This window comes from Aethalodelphis obliquidens, unplaced genomic scaffold (assembly GCF_003676395.1).
Source record: "Aethalodelphis obliquidens isolate GAN/ISIS:26980383/991018 unplaced genomic scaffold, ASM367639v1 scaffold1, whole genome shotgun sequence".
NCBI lineage: Eukaryota > Metazoa > Chordata > Mammalia > Artiodactyla > Delphinidae > Aethalodelphis > Aethalodelphis obliquidens.
The window spans coordinates 17,497,081-17,520,172 of record NW_020837945.1 but is presented as its reverse complement, the minus strand read 5'-3'; positions in this window follow the sequence as shown (position 1 = coordinate 17,520,172).

Genomic DNA, 23,092 nt, shown 5'->3' with positions numbered 1-23,092 from the left:
AAAAAATTGCAGAGGAAGGAACACTCCCAAACTCATACTATGAGACCACCATCACTCTGATACCAATATCACTGATGAATATAGATGCAAAAATCCTCAACAATATACTAGCAAACAGAATCCAACAACACATTAAAAAGATCATACACCATGATCAAGTGGGATTTATCCTAGGGATGCAAGGATTCTTCAATATACGTAAATCAAACTATGTGATAAACTATATTAACAAATTGAAGAATAAAAACCATATGATCATCTCAATAGATGCAGAAAAAGCTTTTGACAAAATTCAACACCGATATATGATAAAAACTCTCCAGAAAGTGGGCATAGAAGGAACCTACCTCAACATAATAAAGGCCATATATGACAAACCCACAGCAAACATCATTCTCATTGGTGAAAAACTGAAAGCATTTACTCTAAGATCAGGAGCAAGACAAGGATGTCCACTCTCACCGCTATTATTCAACATAGTTTTGGAAGTCCTAGCCACAGCAATCAGAGAAGAAAAGAAATAAAAATAATACAAATTGGAAAAGAAGAAGTAAAACTGTCACTGTTTGCAGATGACATAATACTATATGTAGAGAATCCTAAACATGCTACCAGAAGACTACTAGAGCTAATCAATGAATTTGGTAAAGTTGCAGGATACAAAATTAATGCACAGAAATCTCTTGTATTTCTATACACTAATGATGAAAAATCTGAAAGAGAAATTAAGGAAAGACTCCCATTTACCATTGCAACAAAAAGAATAAAATACCTAGGAATAAACCTACCTAGGGAGACAAAAGACCTGTACTCAGAAAACTATAAGACACTGATGAAAGAAATTAAAGATGATACCAACAGATGGAGAGATATACCATGTTCTTGGATTGGAAGAATCAATATTGTGAAAATGACTATACTACCCAAAGCAAACTACAGATTCAATGCAATCCCTATCAAATTAGTAATGGCATTTTTTTTATGGAACTAGAACAAAATATCTTAAAATTTGTTTAGAGACACAAAAGAAACCAAATAGCCAAAGCAGCCTTGAGGGAAGAAAACAGAGCTAGAGGAATCAGGCTCCCTGACTTCAGACTATACTACAAAGCTACAGTAATCAAGGCAATATGGTACTGGCACAAAAACAGAAATATAGATCAATGGAACATGATAGAAAGTCCAGAGGTAAACCCACGCACCTATGGTCAACTAATCTATGACAAAGGAGGCAAGGATATACAATGGAGAAAAGACAGTCTCTTCAATAAGTGATGTTGGGGAAACTGGACAGCTACATGTAAAAGAATGAAGTTAGAACACTCCCTAACACTATACACAAAAATCAACTCAAAATGGATTAAAGACCTAAATGTAAAGCCAGACACTATAAAACTCTTAGAGGAAGGCAGAACACTCTATGACATAAAGCACAGCAAGATCCTTTTTGGCCTACCTCCAAGAGAAATGGAAATAAAAACAAAAATAAACAAATGAGACCTAATGAAACTTAAAAGCTTTGCATAACAAAGGAAGCCATAAACCAGACGTAAAGACAACCCTCAGAATGGGGGAAAATATTTGCAAATGAATCAACAGACAAAGGATTAATCTCCAAAATATATAAACAGCTCATGCAGCTCAATATTAAAAAAAAAACAACCCAATCCAAAAATGGGCAGAAGACCTAAACAGACATTTCTCCAAAGAAGACATACAGATGACAAAGAAGCACATGAAAAGCTGCTCAATGTCACTAATTATTAGAGAAATGCAAATCAAAACTACAATGAGGTATCACCTCACACTAGTTAGAATGGACATCATCAGAAAATCTACAAACAACAAATGCCAGAAAGGATGTGGAGAAAAAGGAACCCTCTTGCAGTGTTGGTGGGAATGTAAATTGTTCTCCACTATGGAGAACAGTATGGAGGTTCCTTAAAAAACTAAAAATAGAATTACCATATGATCTAGTAATCCCACTACTGGGCATATACACAGAGAAAACCATAATTCAAAAACACACATTCACCCCAATGTTCATTGCAGCACTATTTACAATAGCCAGGTCATGGAAGCAACCTACATGCCCATCGACAGACGAATGGATAAAGAAGTTGTGGTACATATATACAATGGAATACTACTCAGCCATAAAAAGGAACAATATTGGGTCATTTGTAGAGATGTGGATGGATCTAGAGGCTGTCATACAGAGTGAAGTAAGTCAGAAAAAGAAAAACAAATATCATATGTTAGCACATATATGTGGAACCTAGAAAAATGGGACAGATGAACCAGTTTGCAGGGCAGAAATTGAGACACAGATGTAGAGAACAAACATATGGCTAGCAAAGGGGAAAGTTGCGGGGGGGTTGGGGATGGTGTTGTGATGAATTGGTTGATTGGGATTAACATGTATACACCAATGTGTATAAAATTGATGACTAATAAGGACCTGCTGTATAAAAAAATTAAATTAAATTAAGAAAAACATATTTAATGTCTTCATAGTATTTTACTGTATAAATATATGATAATTTACTTATAATTCTCCTAACTTTTGAGTATTTAGGTAACTTTAGTTTTCAGTACTGTAAATGACAATTCATCTTTATGCATGAATGTTTGTATTTTTGATGCATCTTCTGGAATTGTTCCCAAGAAATGAAATTACAGAGTTAGAGGATATGAAAAATATTAAAGCTGTTAACCAAATCACTCAGTTGCTTTTTCAGGAAGATTATGTAAGTTTAAAATCTCTCTGGCAGTGTATGAAAAGTGCTTGTTTCACTTCATCCCTGTTACCTTGTGTTTGTTTCACTTCACCTTGTATAAAAAATGTGTTCCTTTCACTTCACCCTTGTTACCTGTGTAAACTTGGTTACCAAGTATTTAAAGATTTTCTAACTGATAAGTGAAAAATAATTCATCATTATATTTCTTTGATTACTAGGGAAGCTGAGAAATTTTTATACACGTTTTAGCTTTTTCTTCTTTTGTAAATGGTCTGTTCATGTCCTTTGCCACTTACATAATAAAAAGCAAAGTCTCCCATCTCCCAAAAAAACAAAGAAATTAGAGTTTCACTATATGTAATTTAGAGTTATTTTTACCCAATTTAGTGTTTTTCATGTAACATTTGACTTTATAGCAGTAGAATTTTCTATTTTTTATCCCAATTTTTTAAAATAATATTTACCAAATTTCAAGTCATTCTTGTTTGGAATAATTAGTAAAATAAAGGAGTAAAGCAGTCAAATAAAATCAGGCTGCCCAGTTAAATTGAATTTCAAATAAACGTTATTTTTCAGTATAAGTATGTCCCATGCAATATTTGAGATATTATACTGAAATATTTTTTGTACAATGTTCAAATTTAACTGAGTGCCCTGTATTTCTATTAGCTAAATGTATTAACACTAGAAGGGAGATAAAGTAGATGGTACAGAGAAGAAATTGAGGTATTTATCAATGAAGTTTGGGAAGTATACTTGTAATTTGGATTAGAGCTCTAATTTTATTAGCTGTGAAGTGAGAAAGAGTTAGTTACTGTGCATTTTTAGAGGAAGTCATTGCATTCCTTGGGTGGGCCCCAAATCTGCATGGATGTTATAGATAAAGAGACACACAGAGATTGACGAATTTGCCTAAACTAGCAAATGGTACAGCTAAAACTACTCTTGGTGACCACAGTTTGTTTGTATCCAAAGTCTCCCCGAGCCTCCACCCATCACTCTAAATGCTCCATCCTCTGGGAGAGCCTTGCCACAAACCAGACAGTTGCTCATCTGCAAAATTCTTAATATGCCAAATATGCACGATAAAGCAAGCCTTGCAATGTTGTAAAGGCTTGCTAAAACATATTTATAACATAACATAAATAATACGCACTTAACACAAATATTTATTTTCCTTATTAAGGCTTTAAGTTTCTTTGAATCTCTGGGATCATGACAGGAGTCAGAAAAGAGGATCTGGGATTATGAAACTGAGAGGCTAGGGAGATTATTTTGAATCATTTATTTGGAAAGACATTGAATCATCAATTAAAAGAAAAAACAAACAAAAAAAAAAAAAAAAAACAAGGGGAGAAATGCCTCCTTATATCAGTGTATTATCCACTACCAAGCAAAACAAATTTTCAAATATTGCATGGAAACTTGTAGTGATGGAGAACCTGAAATATATTTAGTAAGGAAGGGAGATAGAGAATTTATGCTAATAGGAATGATATTACTAATTTTAGATCTGCATACTAATATTAGAATTGATGCTACTTGTATTTGCTATGCTCTGGTTATTATTCTACTGCATGTATTTATTAGAGGTCTCACAGTTTTACCTCTAACTTTGTTTCCTAAGGTCTCACAGTGTTATCTCTAATTTTGTTTCCTAAGTATTTTTTAATCTCCTGTAATAATAATAATAGAAGGTAACATTATATGAGAGATTCTTTACAAGCACTTGATCTGTTTATGAAACTGTCAAGACATATCTATGGGACATATTTTGTGTGCTTTTATTTACCTTGTTTCAGATGTGAGTAAACTGAAGGTCTGTGGGTTCAGTAAAATGTTTAACGTTACACAGCTAGTAAGGGAAGGAGCCAAGGTAGAACCCAAGAGCTCTCTTTTCTACTATGTTCTGTTATTCTACTTCTAGTAATGTCTTAAATCCATTTATCATTCTCATTTATAGATACCTTTGTCAAATCAATGCTGAAAAATTTTGACTATTACTCCTAGACTTAGAAGCAATTTTTTTTTCTATGCAGCTTAAACCCTTAGATTCTTTCCAATTTTAGGGTTTTCTTGGTTTTCTGCCTGATTTTTCTAAAATAGTGTTTTAATGGCCTATCTGGTGTAAATTTATTTTATTTTATTATTTAGTTTATTTTAAAGCTTGAGGGGATACTTTCTGACTTGAAGTTAGCTGAAGTACTGATGCAACTTTGACTTGTGCTATCTCTGAGGATGGATTAGCAGCATCCTGAAAAGGTAAATGGAAAGCCCCCCATTTTGGAATTTCATTAGAGTACAAATTAACAGGAGCATCTGGATATGGTGAATAGGCTTTTGAGCCACACAAATGTAGGTAGGTCAACTCCTGGCCATGACGTCATTGGTATGTGCTCTAGATTCAGCTGTTTGGCTTGACTCCACTATGGCTCCTTCACTGCAACGTGAGCGTGATAAGGCCATTCTTGCAACGTTGTTTTAAAGGCTTACTAAAATATATTTCTAGCATGATATGAATGGTGGGCACTTGATAAATGGTAGTTATTTTTATTAATATGCTTAAAGCCAAGTCTTGATTTTATTTTCCACAGAGATAAGAAAATGGGCTTTTTGACAGTGGTTTTCCCTGCTATGGGATTAATAGGCAAGATGGTCACTAATGGACCCACTCAGCTTTTGTGACACTCTATTGTCTTGGACGATAAAGACTTTAGTGATACCAAATATGCTTACTGTGGTTTCAGCTTTAAAATACCATGTATACCGATTTATTCTCTTTTGCTTTTCAGTGAGGAGACAAGTTATTTTTTTATTTTTTTTTTTTTTGAGACAAGTTATTTTATACAACTTAAATTTTTATGACTGCTAATTTGGTCACTGAAATTAAAATAAATGTAATTTCAAGAGGCAGATTTCTAGCCAAGCTCCAGCATTCAACAATGCTACTCTCCAATTTTCACTCCTCATCAGATGTACTGTGTATATGTAAGATTGTTGAACTTGGAAAAAAGAAAATGTTTTCATTTGAGATATTAAATATGCTTGCTGAGTAGTCCATTGTGGACATCACAAAGTTTTAGAATATTTGGCCATACTTGTTAACTCAATAAGGCATTAGAAAAACCCCTCTCAGTATTTGAAAATATTGACTTGTTTGTTGATAAAAAATATACAGTGGGAAATTCTATCCGAAGTATATGTTGTATTTTTTTTAATTATTAAACTCCAGGGAATAAACAGAAAATCCACCATAAGAGCACAGATGAGCAGTTATAAAATACTTTTGAGAATCTCTGAAGAAGATAAATGAAAAAGAAGCATGGAAAAAGGTCATTTTGCCTCCTGTCTTTATACAACTTTGTGAATGGTCACTAAAATAATCCCATGATAGTCTATGTAACTAGCGTAACTTTATTGAGTTTCCTGGAAATAACTCAGTTAAAAATATTGCACTTGACATTCTAATAATAAAAAAATAAGTCAGATTATTATTATATATAATAATATACTATAATGGAACATTATTTTACATTCTTTCTCAGAAATGTGCAACTGTCTAGATGCCATTAGACATTAAACTCCTTCAGCACATTGGCTGTGTTTTATCCTTTACTTTTCTGACAAGTTATCTAGCATGTGCTGTGTTGGGTCTCAGTACAGTTTCAACAGTAACTCATTGATAGATTGAATGCAGTTTCCCAGAGTGGAATGGTCATTTTAAATAATTCATTTGGGCTATTTGTTTGGTTAGGAGTCCCTTTATGAATCCCCTACCAAAGTCTGCGTTGACTGTGACTTCTTATGCAGACACTGACAGGTGCCTACCTGTCTCTTTCATTCCCAGTCTCAACAGCCACTGGAATTACTTACAGATTGCCAAAACCTTTTTATCTTTGCTAGCAACTGACCTTACTGCTCCTTATTAGCTTTTAAATCTATACTTAGGGGTACTAGAAATGGCTGAAATATCAATTATGTCTTTTTTGAGAGACAGAGTTATCAATTTAATAGAATCGTAAAACTGAGTTTATTTATTTATTATAATACATATATATTTTGTTGGTTATCTTTTAAAATATAGCAGTGTGTACATGTCAATCCCAAACTCCCAATTTTTCCCTTAGTTCTAGATAATGTTAAGGCATCAGTTGCATGAGTTTTGTTGTTTATTGGTGGGAACCTACAACTTTGATTCTGTTTAACTTATGTTAAAATAATAAAATTATATTTAGATTCAGAATTGAGTTCAGAAATATGATTTAAAGTTTTACTAGATTTGTTGGACTCCCACTGAGCATCTATTTCCAAGGGCTGGAAAGTTAGCATTTACATTTCCCAGGTACCCGAGCAGCTAGCATTCTAAAAGTATTACATTCTCTGCCTAGATTTGGGACATTTCCCTGATTCCAGATCCCAGATCCTTGGATTGCCACTGTAATAGTACGTTATTGCAAACACGCTGTTTGGTGGTGTGGCCAAGTGGTTGCTCCATGGAGGGTCAGTTCTTCTGAGCAATGAGACTTGTTCCTGGGAGCGATCAGGACGGGATGCTCCAGCCCTTCCAATGATTTCCAAGCACAAAATTCACTTTGCTACGTAAAACAAATAGCCTCGTTGTTTACCACTAAGCCCCAAATAATTCAAATGAACTGCTTTTGCACTCAGTCCTTTGGCTTTGTGATTTGAAAAACAATTATAAACAGGTAGATAGCATTATTAAATAGCAAAAACCTAGAAAATGAGAGGCTATTCATTAGTATTTATTATACCTGTGCATATGACTATAATCCAGTTTTTGTTTTGCACTGTAAATCCTAAAATGTGTTATATTATTTCTGTCAGCTCCAGTTGCCACCATAAAGCCAATATAAGCTGGTTTTACAGGAGTTTACATATAATCTTTAACAGCTGGACTTGAAAATAGTTCAGATTTTAAAGTTGGAAATAATTTCAATTTTACTAGGTAAAGAAATACAAATCTGAGAGGAAGGATTAGGTGATGTAATTTCTTCTGCTTGATAATAAAACTCCACAAGAATCTATATTTGAGAAATATAAAAATATGTCTGCGTTGCACTTTTCTAGGACTTTGAGAAGTGTGGGTGACAGAATGTATTTTATGAACATTTTTTATGCCTGGTAAAAATAGCATTACACATATATCTTTAATTCTATGTAACAATGAGCTTATTTTCTCTCTGCTATTTATATTCCTTTATAGTATACTACTTTAGGCAATAAAGCAAGAATCTAATATGTTGAGGGAAAGGGGCTGCATATCAAAAGCTTCTTTGTGGATTTCCACATGTCTACTGAAAAATAGTGAATACTATGTATGTGGATCACAATATTCTTTTCAAGACTTTGGCAGCAAAATGATTTCAGTATGATCTTCTATCTTGTAAGCCAACTATGGGTTTATGAGGAGGAGGAGAATATATCTAGAAATTACTTCTTGCAAGGTTAAGAAGCTTTTGGATTTAAGATCCAGTAGTACATTAAAATATTGTGGTTTTCAACAAAAGTGGTGAGTTGCATTTGATTTAGTCTGCATTGAACTAACATCATCACTCAACTCATTTAATGTTACCAATGGAGTCAAGACATTTTGACATAGATAGATTTGATGTTTTTAAACATGTTAATGCTCAGTTAATTACAATTTACACATAATCTGCAAATACATTGTGCACTGGGCACCTTGTTATGGGATGGGGTCAGTATAGAGCACAACACAGTTGGCTTAGCCTTTGTGGTTAAACACATGAGTTCTGCAGCCCCAATATCTAGATTCAAATCCTGACTCCATCAAATACAGCCTCTATGATTTGGGGCATATCATTGAACTTTCAGCTTCATTTTTTTTTCTTTAAAAGAAGGATTATAATCGTATCTACTTCATGTCATTGATATAAGAATCAAATGGAATGATTCATGATATTACTGCAAATTCTCTCAAATAAACTAATTCTGTAATGTTAGTTGATTCCAAAGGCAAGAAAAAAAAAGGAATAATTCTGCTCATATATAAATTGACTCAAATGATAATGCTGAAAAATACTGGATATATCATACTAAAATATGTGAGGTTTTAAATAAGGTATGAAGCTGCCTTCTAAAATGTTGCTTCTGCTCAGGGTAGCTTTCCTAATGGGCAGTAGACCTGGTGCACCTGGGTGCACCTTACACACTCTAGCCCCCTCCCACATGCTCTGGTACACATAACCAGCAGTGTGCACGCATCTTGACACATCAATACCCTGCCCTCCATGAGGAGTGACCCTGTCAATTTTATATTCAGGCTAAGGCAGCAGGGATACTAGAGAAGGGATTTCGGTGGATGCTGGGAGCAAGGTCAGCAAGCAACCTTGTACCCACTGTGTGCCTGTTGGCTCCCTCAATGTGTGCATGGCTGGGTCTGTGCCTGTGGGGATTTTTGAAGGAGGGCTATGCCTTGCTAACCTGAGGTTTAGCCAGACAACTTGGAATCTCTGCCTCTGACCTCACATTTTCAGAATAAGAATAAATCTTTCATGTGACTGACAACCCCTTAGATGTGGCACTTTTGTGCAGAAAATAATCCAAACATCTGGATGTGGTATTGCTGACTAGAGTCTCATTATTTACTTGAAAATCTAGTGTTGCTGTTTTGAAGTAGAAGGACTGGTTAATGGTCCAATTGTTTCAGGTGATTAGAAGTAAATTGTATTGATTTCGAATCCATATCTTCATCCAAAATGTGCATTTACACTAATAAAAGTTGATGATAAAGACAAAGAATTTCATTATACAAAGAACTAAAATCACACATTGACCTCCAGAGCTTTTTCTAAATTGAGTGATATTAGCATCACTTCTTCATCTTCTTCTCATGGCTTATTATGCTATAAATTTGAGACACTTCAAAACCCATGATTTCTCTTTATTTCAAAACTTCTTAACCTCCTGCCATCATTTGCATTCCCCTGCAGGCATGGCTACAGACTATATTTTGTCATGTCTTAGAACTCCTCCATTCAATTATTTGAATATGAATTCTGTTATGGATTTAAATAAAAATGCTAACTCACTTACTTTCTTTAGATTTTTGCTCAAATGCCACTTCAACATTCCTTGACCATGCTACATGAAGTAATAGCTCCTCGCCCACAAGGCTCCCTATCCCTCCTAGCTGCCTTCCTTTTCTCTAAAACACTTATTGCCCTGTGTCATCATATATCTTGTTTGTTTTGTGCTTCTCCTCACTCAAATATAAGCTCATTGAAGAAAGAGACTTCCTGTTTGTTTTTTAAAGTGGTGTATCCCCCAAGTGCCCAGTGCCAAGCACATAGTAGGTGCTCAATAAACATTTTCAATAATGAATGGTATTACTTTGGCCCACACAGCACACTCAGATATCCAGGGAATTAGGGGGAAAGAGGTAGCTAATACAAAAAATAAAACTTAGAAAAATTCAACCAAAGAGAGGAGCCAAAAATCCTCAACCAAAGAGAGGAGCCAAAAATCCTTTTCCCCAGGGAATAGCTTTCTATGTAAAGGATTAAGTCTAGAAGAATTGGATCAACTCTTTTTATATTTGGTTGTGGTTAATATCTGAGGCATCTGATGTAAAGTTTTCCAGTAAAACTAGGTGGTGGATATCGAAGATGGACACAGCAAAATCTACAGTTTAGTTGGTAATAAGGGAAGTTACATACACTGAGATGGAAAGGGAATTGAAGCAGGTTTTCCCTTGGAAGGTAAGTGGGAGGAAATTAGGTGGTGGTTCAGGGCTCAACTCATCCAGAGAGTAACTGTGATGGGAAAAAAGGGGCATAGGTTGAAAGCCAGTTAGGCAAAAGAGGTGGCAGATAGTTGAGGTTCATTAGGGAGACTCCAAGTTGATGCTCCCTTAGATACACGGAAGATCCAGTTCACTTCTACAGACAGAGGACACAATATTTGGGAACACCATCCTATCATCTAATGGGAAAGAGGTCCTAGTATATTGCTGGATTTGGCTTACCTTGATTCAGAACCTGAATGAGGTTGCATCTACTTGATGTATGTTAGTATATCTGGCAGTTGGGTGGGTCTTAATCAAAACGGAAGAGGTAAACCCCATTCTCTAATGACAACCTCTCATCTTTTCAGCCTCCCACTTCCCCACTCTTGGTGAACCTACTTTTGCCTCTGTCAAAGCCTTCTGAACTTCAACTACTCCTGCCCTCTCTTCAGTCTGCCCTGACCAGCCTCTTGATGAAAAACCACTATACTTATAAAGCTTTTTCAAGCCCTTTAAACTATTTTAATGGCTTGTCCTACTACCATAACTTTCTTAGATGTCCTCATTCCAGTTTCTTGCACACAGAAGCTGAGAGAGTAGTATAATTACTGAGATGGTCAAATAATCCCATTCCACTTGGGTTTGTTGTTCAGAGTCAACCGTGCCCCTCAGTGCTGAGAGACTGCCCTCAGAAAAAAATTCAAATTTTCTCTACTCTCGTCAAGCCCTCTCTACTACCCAGCCCCACTCAGCAACTTGTGACCTTCTACAAATAAGATCAACAACAAAATGAGGACTTCCTTCACCCCACTTCAAAATTTCTCCATATCTTCTCCTCTATGTCTCAGGAGGTAGAGACTCTTCTCTTTACTTCTCCTCCCAACCCACCTACTTCTACTTGCATCAGTCATTTGGAGCGCCTATGCTTCTTCACTTTTTCTCTCTCGATGAAGTCCAAGCCTAGAGACTCTGTTCCAACTAGTTTTCTGTAAGTCCATTTAATGGGAATACTATTTTTTTTTTCTGAGGTTTTTCTCTTATCATATATATTATCAACTTTCCTTTCCAGTCCATCTTGCTTTTTCTTCAAGTCACAGGTAGAATGATGTTTCACCTTCCCTGAAGATAAAAATTACTTCCAGCCCCTATTGAAAATACAATTTAGTAGGCCAGTCTCTAGATGTATGGATAAAATGGGTCAAGAACAAGACTTGGAAACAGATATTTTTAACAAGTTCTCCTCCAGCTTAGGCAAGTAATTCTTGGGTCAATTTGGGGTAAAATAACTGATGCAGAGGATCTACATTTATACTTGTTCTTTGTTTGTTTTTTGCTTCTGTGTTGAATTTTTTTTTCCTCAAATTTCTTGCTTCATTTGATAATTCAACACAAATGGCTCTCAAAAATTTATTTTTAAATCTATTATTTTTCTTTGGAAATTCAGTTACTGTTAGAAATCTTTGGTTGACTTTCCTCATCAAAAATTTGCTGACCTTTTCTTTAAATTAATGAACTTTATTTTTTAGAATGGTTGAAGATTTGCAGAAAAACTGGACAGTTGGTACAGAGGTTTCTCAAAGAACTCAACCCCTAACAGTTTCCCCTATTACAGTTTTCCTATAACATTTTGCATTGTATGGTATATTTGTTATAATTAAGCAGCCAACATTGACATTATTAACTGAAGTCCAATGTCTGTATTTATATTAAGGTTCACTCTTTATGTTGCGAAGTTCTATGGGTGTTGACAAATGTATAATGTCCTTTGTCCACCATTGCAGCATCATACAGAATAGTTTTACTGCCCTAAAAATCTTCTGTGCTTTAATTATCCATTTCTTCCTCCTTTCCGCTGAAGCCCTAGAAATGTTGTTCTTTTTACTGTCTCCATTTTTTTTTTTTTTTTTTTGCCTTTTCTGGAAGATCATACTATTGGAATCATAGAGTACGTAGCCTTTTCAGACTGGCTTCTTTCACATAGCAGTGTACACTTAAGTTTTCTCCATGTCTTTTCATGTCTTGATAGCTCTTTTTTATCACTGAATAATATTCTATTGTATGAATCTACCAAAGTTAGTTTATTCACTTAACCTATGAAAGACATCTTGATTGTTTACAGTTTTTGGCAATGATGAATAAAGTTGCTAAAAACATTTATGTGCAGGCTTTTGGGTGAACATAAGTTTACAACTCAATTGAGTAAATACATAAGAGCACAAACACTGAATAGTATTATGAGACTATATTTGGCTTGTTAAGAATTGTCTTCCAAAGTGAGTGTACCATTTTTGCATTCTCACCAGAAATGATTGAAAGTTCTTGTCGCTCGTCAACCTTGCCAGCATTTTATGCTGTCCGTTTTTCAAAGTTTTAGTCATTTTAATAGATGTGTAATGATATCTCACTGTTGTTTTAATTTACAATTTTCTAATGACATATGATGTTGACTTAGTATAGAGCAATATCCAAGATACCACACTACCAATGATAGGATCTAAATTCTGTTTTGAATTTCGTTGAATGGCATGTTGCTTTAAGTTGCAATTCCTTACTGACACTTTGTTGTTGTTTAGCATCTTTTTGTATGCTTATTTGTCATCTGTATATCTCCTTTGTGAGATGTCTGAATCTTTTACCAAGGTTGTTTTCTAGGTTATCGTTGAAAGTAAATAGTTTTTGTATATATTGGCTACAAATCTTTTATCAGATATGTGTTTTGCAAATATTTCCTCCCAGTCTGTGACTTGTCTTTCCACTCTCTTAAAAAAAATCTGCTTATCTTTTAATTCCCCATCCTTGTGCCTACCAAATTAAGTCAGCTCTTCATTTTAGCAATCAGTAGGTTGACTGTCCTGGCTCTGAACAAATGCCACTGATTAGTATTATAATGTTATGTCCTCAAGCCCACACTTCTCTACAGTTTGACCATTCTTTTTTTTTTAGCATTAAAAGATGCTTTACTAAAAAATGACTACTGTTTTTTCAATTGTTTAGGCAAAAAATCTATGAGTCACTCTTGGCTCCTGCTTCTCTCATACTTCCCATCGAATCCATCAATATGCTCTGTTGGATCCATCTGCAAAACTTTTCCAGAATTCAACCTATTCTCAGTTATCATCCTGATCTAAGCCATTATCATCTATATCCTGAATTATTGAAAAAGTCTCTTAACTGACCTCCTGCTTCCTCTCCTGTCCCAGTAGAGTGCATTCTATTCTGACCAGAGCAATAAAGTGCCTCAAAGATAAGGGGCTTCCTTTAACATTCCACTGAGAATTCCACCCCCCTTCTCCTTTACTTCCTTGACTTTTTGTTATCCATAACACTCACTATCATATAATTTAATATATATTTTCTTTACATATTTTGTTTATTTCCTGTTGTTTTCAACAGGAACCTGATCTCCATTACAGCAGGGACTTTGTCTGCTTCTCCATTATTGTAAACACAATGTCTATAGCTTTGCCAATCAGAGTAGGTGTTCACTAATATATAGATGGGTAAATATATTGTTTATAAATTGGTTTTGTAGTTATTTGACACATGTATTTTCTTTTCTTTTGGATCCTGAGCTGTGGTTCTGTGTCTAAATGTTCCTTGGAATCTCAAACCTTCCCAAAACTGTATCTTGTTCATAACTTGGTGTCCAATAAATACTTGTCAAATTAATAGAATGAATGTGCCTATAAAATACCATTCTAGAAAATGAATCAGTTACATGTATACATATATCCCCATATCCCCTTCTTCTTAAGCCTCCATCTCACCCTCCCTATTCCACCCCTTTAGGTCACCACAAAGCATTGCGTTGATCTCTCTGTCCTATGCAGCAGCTTCCCAATAGCCATCCATTTTATACTTAGCACTTTATATATGTCAATGCTACTCTCTCACTTCATCCCAGCTTCCCCTTTCCCCCAGGACTTCACGTCCGTTCTCTGTGTCTGCATCTTTATTCCTGTCCTACCACTAGGTTCATCAGTACCGTTTTCTTAGATTCCATGTATATGCGTTAGCATATGGTATCTGTTTTTCTCTTTCTGACTTATGTCACTCTGTATGACACACTCTAGGTCTATCCACCTCACTACAAATAATTTTGTTCCTTTTTATGGCTGAATAATATTCCATTGTATATATGTGCCATATCTTCTTTATCCGTTCATCTGTTGATGGACATTTAGGTTACTTCCATGTCCTGGTTATTGTAAATAGTGCTGCAATGAATGTTGTGGTACATGACTCTTCTTGAATTATGGTTTTCTCAGGGTATGTACCCGGTAGTGGGATTGCTGGGTCATATGGTAGTTCTATTTTTAGTTCTTTAAGGAACCTCCCTACTGTTCTCCATAGTACCTATATCAATTTACATTCCCACCAACAGTGTAGAAGGGGGGGTTCCCTTTTCTCCACACACTCTACAGCATTTACTGTTTCTAGATTTTTTGATGATGGCCATTCTGACTGGTATGAGGCTCACCTCATTGTGATTTTGATTTGAATTTCTCTAATTATTAGTGATGTTGAACATCTTTTCATATGTTTTTTGGCCATTTGCATGTCTTCTTTGGAGAAATGTCTATTTAGGTCTTCCACCCATTTTTGAACTGGATTGTTTGTTTTTTTAAATATTGAGCTGCATGAGTTGCCTGTATATTTTGGAGATTAATCCTTTTTCAGTTGCTTAATTTGCAAATATTTTCTTCCATTCTGAGGGTTGTCTTTTTGTCTTGTTTATGGTTTCCCTTGCTGTGCAAAAGCTTTTAAGTTTCATTAGGTCCCATTTGTTTATTTTTGTTTTTATTTCCATTTCTCTTGGAGGTTGGTCAAAAAGGATCTTGCTGTGATTTATGTCATAGAGTGTTCTGCCTTCCTCTAAGAGTTTTATAGTGTCTGGCCTTACATTTAGGTCTTTAATCCATTTTGAGTTTATTTTTATGTATAGTGTTAGGGAGTGTTCTAATTTCATTCTTTTACATGTAACTATACAGTTTTCCCAGCACCACTAATTGAAGAGGCTGTCTTTTCTCCATTGTATATTCTTGCCTCCTTTATCAAAATAAGGTGACCATATGTGTGTGAGTTTATCTCTGGGCTTTCTATCCTGTTCCATTGATCTATACTTCTATTTTTGTGCCAGTACCATATTGTCTTGACTACTGTAGCTTTGTAGTATAGTCTAAAGTCCGGGAGCCTGATTCATCCAGCTCTGTTTTTCTTTCTCAAGATTGCTTTGGCTTTTTGGGTTTTGTGTGTGTGTGTGTGTGTGTGTGTGTGTGTGTTTCCATACATACAAATTATAAAATTTCTTGTTCTAGTTCTATGAAAAATGCCATTGGTAATTTGATAGAGATTGCTCTGAATCTGTAGATTGCTTTGGGTAGTATAGTCATTTTCACAATGTTGATTCTTCCAATCCAAGAACATGGTATATCTCTCCATCTGTTTGTATCATCATTGATTTCTTTCATCAGTGTCTTATAGTCTTGTGCATACAGGATTTTTGTCTCTGTAGGTAGGTTTATTCCTAAGTATTTTATTATTTTTGTTGCAATGGTAAATGTGAGTGTTTCCTTAATTTCTCATTCTGATTTTTCATTGCTAGTGTATAGGAATGAAAGAGATTTCTGTGCATTCATTTTGTATCCTGCTACTTTACAAAATTCATTCATTAGCTCTAGTAGCTTTCTGATGGCATCTTTAGGATTTTCTATGTATAGTATCATGCCATCTGCCAAAAGTGACAGTTTTACTTCTTCTTTTCTGATTTGGATTCCTTTTATTTCTTTTTCTTCTCTGACTGCAGTGACTAAAGCTTCCAAAACTATGTTGCTTAATAGTGGTAAGAGTGGGCAATCCTGTCTTTTTCCTGTTATTAGAGGAAATGCTTTCAGCTTTTCACCACTGAGAATGATGTTGGCTGTTGGTTTGTCATATATGGCCTCTATTATGTTGAGGTACATTCCATTTATGCCCACTTTCTGGAAAGTTTTAATAATTAATATGTATGGAATTTTGTCAGAAGCTTTTCTGGAATCTATTGAGATTATCATATGGTTTTTATCCTTCAATTTGTTAATATGGTGTATCACATTGATTTGCATATATCAAAGAATCCTTGCATTCCTGAGATAAACCCCACTTGATCATGGTGTATGAACCTTTTAATGTGCTCTTTGATTCTGTTTGCTAGTATTTTGTTGAGGATTTTTGCATCTATGTTTATCAGTGATATTGGCCTGTAGTTTTATTTTTTAGTGAAATCTTAGTCTGGTTTTGGTATCAAGGTGATGGTGACCTCATAGAATGAGTTTGGGAGTATTCCTCCCTTTGTTATATTTTGGAAGAGTTTGAAAAGGATAGGTGTTAGCTCTTCTCAAAATGTTTGATATAATTCATCTGTGAAGGCATCTGGTCCTGGGCTTTTGTTTGTTGGAAGATTTTTAATCACAGTTTCAATTTCATTACTTGTGATTGGTCTGTTCATATTTTCTGTTTTTCCTGGTTCAGTCTTGCAAGGTTGAACTTTTCTAAGAATTTGTCCATTTCTTCCAGGTTGTCCATTTTATTGGCTTATAGCTGCTTGTAGTAGTCCCTCATAATCCTTTGTATTTCTGCAGTGTCAGTTGTTACTTCTTTTTTATTTCTAATTCTGTTGATCTGAGTCTTCTTCCTTTTTTTCTTGATGAGTCTGGCTAATGGTTTATCAACTTCGTTTATCTTCTCAAAGAACAAGCTTTTAGTTTTATTGATCTTTACTATTTTTTCTTTCATATCTTTTTCATTTATTTCTCATCTGATCTTTGAGATTGCTTTCCTTCTGCTAACTTTGTGGGGGGTTTTGTTTCTTCTTTCTCTAATTGCTTTAAGTGTATGTTTAGGTTGTTTACTTGAGATGTTTCTTGTTTCTTGAGGTAGGATTGTATTGCTATAAACTTCCCTCATAACTGTTTTTGCTGCATCCCATAGGTTTGGGTCATCATGTTTTCCTTGCCATTTGTTTCTAGGTATTTTTTTTATTTCCTCTTTGATTTCTTCAGTGATCTCTTGGGTGTTTAGTAGCACATTGTTTAGCCTCCATGTGTTTCTATTTTTTTACAGTTTTTTTTCCTGTAATTTATATCTAGTTTCACAGCGTTGTGGTCAGAAAAGATGCTTGATATGATTTCAATTTTCTTAAATTTACCAAGGCTTGATTTGTGACCCAAGACATGAGTTATCCTGGAGAATGTTCCATGTTAACTTGAGAAGAAAGTGTATTCTTTTGTTTTTTGATGGAATGTCCTATAGATATCGATTAAGTCCATCTCATCTAATATGTCATTTAAAGCTTGTGTTTCCTTATATATTTTTTTCTGTTTGGATGATACCTCCATTGGTGTAAGTGGGGTGTTAAAGTCCCCTAGTATTATTGTGTTACTGTCAATTTCCCTTTTTATGGCTGTTAGCATTGGCCTTATGTATTGAGGTGGTCCTATGTTGGGTGCATATATATTTATAAATGTTATATCTTCTTGGATTGATCCCTTGATCATTACATAGTGTGCTTCTTTGTCTCTTGTAATAGTCTTTATTTTAAAGTCTATTTTGTCTGATATGAGTATTGCTACTTCAGCTTCCTTTTGATTTCCATTTGCATGGAATATATTTTTCCATCCTCTCACTTTCAGTCTGTATGTGTCCATAGGTCTAAAGTGGGTCACTTGTAGATAGCTTCTATATGGGTGTTGTTTTTGTATCCATTCAGCCAGTCTGTGTCTTCTGCACATTAACAAAGGACAACATTTAATCCATTTACATTTAAAGTAATTATTTATATGTTTGTTTCTATCACCATTTTCTTAATTGTTTTGAGTTTGTTTTTGTGGAACTTCTCTTCTGTTTCCTGCCTAGAGAAGTTCCTTTAGCATTTGCTGTGAAGCTGGTTTTGTGGTGCTGAATTCTCTTAACTTTTGCCTGTCTATAAAGCTTTTGATTTCTCCAAAAAATCTGATGGAGATCCTTGCTGGGTAGAGTAATCTTGGTTGTAGGATTTTTCCCTTTCATCACTTTAAATATATCCTGACACTCCCTTCTGGCCTGCAGAGCTTCTGCTGAAAGATCAGCTGTTAACCTTATGGAGATTCCCTTTATTTTTTTTGCTGCTTTTCCCTTGTTGCTTTTAATATTTTTTCTTTGTGTTTATTTTTTGTTAGTTTGATTAGTATGTGTGTCAGTTTGTTTCTCCTTGGGTGTATCCTCTATGGGACTCTCTGTGCTTCTTGGACTTGATTGACTCTTTCCTTTCCTGTGTTTGGGAAGTTTCAACTATAATCTCTTCAAATATTTTCCCAGACCCTTTCTATGTTTCTTCTTCTTCTGGGAAACCTATAATTTCAATGTCGGTGTGCTTAATGTTGTCCCAGAGGTATCTGAGACTGTTCTCCATCTTTTCATCCTTTTTTCTTTATTCTGCTCTGCAACAGTTATTTCCACCATTCCATCTTCCAGCTCACTTATCTGTTCTTCTGTCTCAATTATTCTGCTGTTGATTCCTTCTAGACTATTTTTAATGTAAGTTATTGTCTTGTCCATTATTGTTTGTTTGTTCTTTAGTTCTTCTAGGTCTTTGTTGAATGTTTCTTGTATTTTTTATATTCTATTTCCAGGATTTTGGATCATAATTACTCTGAATTATTTTTCAGGTAGTTTGTCTATTTTCTTTTCATTGATTTGGTCTTCTGGGTTTTTACCTTGCTCCTTTGCCTGCAAGATATTTGTGTCTTTTCATTTTGTCTAATTTACAGTATTTGAGGTCTACTTTCCCTAGGCTGCAGGATCATAATTCCTTTTGTTTCTGTTCTCTGTCCCCGGTTTTTCCAATGTTGTGTGTAAGCTTCCTGGTAGGAGGGACTGGTTCCTGCATTCTGGTGAGTGGAGCTGAGTCTTTTCCCTCTGATGAGCAAGACCATGTCAGTTGGTGTGTTTTGTGGTGTCTGTGAGCTTAATGTAACTTTAGGTAGTCTGTGTGCTGATGGGTGGGTTGTGTTCCTGTCTTGGTTGTTGTTTGGTGTGAGGAGTCTAGTGGTCGGAGCTGCAGGCAGTTGGGTGGAGCTGGGTCTTGGGTTGAGATAGAGCCCTCTCTGAGAGCTCTCAGTGATTAAGCTTCCCTGGGGCTGGGAATTCTCTAGTGGTCCAACATCCTGGACTCAGTGCTTCCACACCAGAGCCTCAGGTCCGAATTCCAGTCGAAGAATCAAGACCCTGAAAGTCACTCATGCTGGCAATAAAGGAAAAAAAAAAAAAAGACTAACAATACCTTAGAAAAATGGTAAAAAGTAAAATCAAACAAACAAAAATAGAAATAAAGAAACACACACACAAACACAAAAGAAACAGAAACAGAACCAAATAAAACAAAAAGCAAGAGAACAACCAGACAAACAAAAGAACCTAAGAATGAGATCATATAATTAAAAAGAAAACTGACAAAAAGTGCAAAACCAGAAATCAAAACCAAAGCAGAGTGCCAACTGGAGTGAATTAAAGAAACAAAACAAACTGACAAAAATGATATTAAAAAAAAAAGAGAGAGAGGAGAAAGAAGACAGAAGAACAGAAAAGCAATGTAGGAATAGCAATGTAGCAATGTAGGAATAGAATAGCAATGTAGGAATATAAATATATATATATAAGAAAAAATAAAGATGAAAAAAACCCCAATGGTAAAAACCCCAGAAATGGTAAAAACAAAATCAAACAAACAAAAACAGAAACAAGGAAACACATGCACACTCAAAAGAAACAAAAACAGAAGCAAATAAAACATAAAGCAAGGTAACAACCAGACAAACAGAAGAACCCAAAAATGAAATTAAATGATTAGAATCAGAACTAAGAGAAACACAAAACTTAAAAACAAAACTGAAGCAGTGTGTCAACTGAAGAATAAAGAATAAAACAAGGAAAGAGGACAAACTAATAAAAATGATTAAAATAACATAAAATCAAAAGGGGAAAAAATGGAACAACAGAAAGGCAAGGTAGAAATGGAAATATAAAAATATATATATTAAAGAAAAATAATAAGAAAAGAAATATGGCAAAAGAACACAGAAAAACAGAAAAGCAAAGTAAAAATAGAAATATATATAAAAAATAAAAAATACATTATAAAACACAAAGATCCCAAAGACTAAATTAAAAAAAAAATACTAAAACAACAGAAACAAACAAACAAAAACCAAAAAGAAGGCAGAACCAACAACAGAATGAATCAAAACATATTAAAATTAATATTAATAATTATTTTCCCTGGGGTCTCAGCTGTAAGTGTCCTTGCACATGCTGTGAGCCACAGCCCACCTCCACCTCCCCAAGAGGCTCTCCTCTGTCTCTGGGCTGGTCTCTGGACCTGCTGAGGGCCCTGTGAGGACCACTCAGACTCTGATCTGGTCCAATTCCTGTGTGTGCTTGCCCCCAAATTCCACAGCTGGCAGGGCTAGACATTTTCATTTGTGGGGACACTCATTGTCTCCTCAGATATTCCATAGATGCAGAGTCTACCTAGCTGATTGCAGGAATCTAATCTGAAGCTGGAACAGCTGATTGAAAAACTTTCAATCTTCTTCCTTAGTCACCCCATCTCTGGGGTTCAGCTTTGGTTTTATCCCCTCCTCTGTGTGTGGTCTACCCACAGGAGACTGGTCCTGAGGGAGCCTTGGAGCTCTTGGGTCTGCCCCTGTGAGGACCAGGCACAGAGGTGGTATGACTGTTTGGATTTCAGGAGCCCCTGTGGCACCAAATGCACAGGGAGGCCAGTGGCCATGGGCACAAGAGATATGCCCCTAGTGAGGGACTTTTCTGGTGCCCAGTGTAAGGCACATGAGGGCCAGCCCTGGTCGGGCCTTTTCTGGCTCCTGGCTGCTGGAACACAAGGGCCAGCCCAAAGGGGGCTTTTTAATTGTTCATCAGCAGGTGTCAGTGTGTGGGGAGAGAAAGGCTACAATTGTGGCTTCTCCACTTACCTGTGACTCAGCAGTAGCGCCTGCTTCCATGGCAGTCCGGTCTTCCTCCATAGGCATTCCCTGCTGTGGATTTCCTCTCTCCCATTCCTCTCTCATCCCTCAGTCCATCTCCCCACAGCTAACAGCTGTTCTCACTCTGGGTCTGTTCTCCAATCCCTGTGCTCCAGCTCCCAGCCACCTTGCACACCTGTGAACACATGTCCCAGTCCAGGGAATGTAGGGTCGCAGTATGGATGGTCTGTGTATTTCTCACCCTGCCCCATCTTCCACAGATTGGCTGCTTCACCCTCTTCCAACAGCCCCAAATGTTTTCCTTCTGTCCCAATAGATTTCCCTGTCAGAGAGGGGGTTTCCCCGAATTCTGGAATCTCTCCTCTGCTTCAGCTCCCCAGCCCCAGGGTGCAGGTCCCATCCCACTTCCTCTCATCCTTCTCCCTTCTTTTATCTGTCCTACCCAGTTATGCTGGGATCTTTATAGTCCTTTCCAGTGCCCAAGGTCTTCTGCTAGTGTTCAGCTGGTGTTCTGTGAGAACTGTTGCATCTATAGATGTATTCCTGCTGCATACGTGGAGAGAGATGAACTCCACGATCTCCTACTTCTCCTCCCTCTTAACTCCCCCTCTATACTTTCGCTTATAGCTGCAACTTACGTCGGGTGGTCCTCTTAAAGTTCAACTGTGGTAGCACAGTTAAACCCTAAACACATTATGTATATATAGAACGTCAGAATACAACAGTAGGACCAACCACCATTATATGTGATACCCTTGTACTAAATAAGAGTTTACTTTAAGATAAGGGAAGTGATATGTTATAAATTCCCATGATATAAGTGGTAAAATTGCTTCAAATTCTTACCAAATTTTCTAAGAATCTCAACAAATTTGGGTGGCCAGCATTTCATAGTTAAACCAAGTGCTGATATGTGGAACATGTAAACAGATGTGTAGGTTGTGATAGTGATCAAACTGTCAACAAACTTCTTGGCATCTCAACCTCCTCTCATGCTGTTTTCACAATATGGGAATCCTTTCTATTATCTCTCACTCTTTTTATGTGTATAGATCTTGTGGAAGAGTCAAAGAGCAGTTGTTCCTTTAAAATAGTGATTACATGGCTATTGCTTCTCTTTAGAGGTGCTTTTTCTCTGTGTATCTGCTACATGGTTGTTGGATTTTACCTCTGCATTTAAATTTCTCTTACTCTGGCAAGGATTTTAGTTACATAAAGAAAAAAACATATTTTAGTCATTAAGAACATAGACACCAGGCTGAACAGCTTGGGTGTGAGTCCTAAAAATCTCCTAAACTTATTAAGAACTTATTAAGTGTGTAATCTTGGGGAGTTATTTGACTACTCTACCTTAGGTTTACAACCCTTTTAAGGTATTAAAGAAGATTCATGGGCTGATTTTTGTAAAGTCCTTAAGTACTGACTGCCATAATATGTGTTATATGAGGATTTGTGATTATTATTCTATTATAAGAAGTGTAGAATGGAGTAGGTGGGAGAAGCATACAGAGAGGATGGAGAGAGTGGCTATGAAGGTTGTCCTTTGCCCATCTCCAAGAAGACCT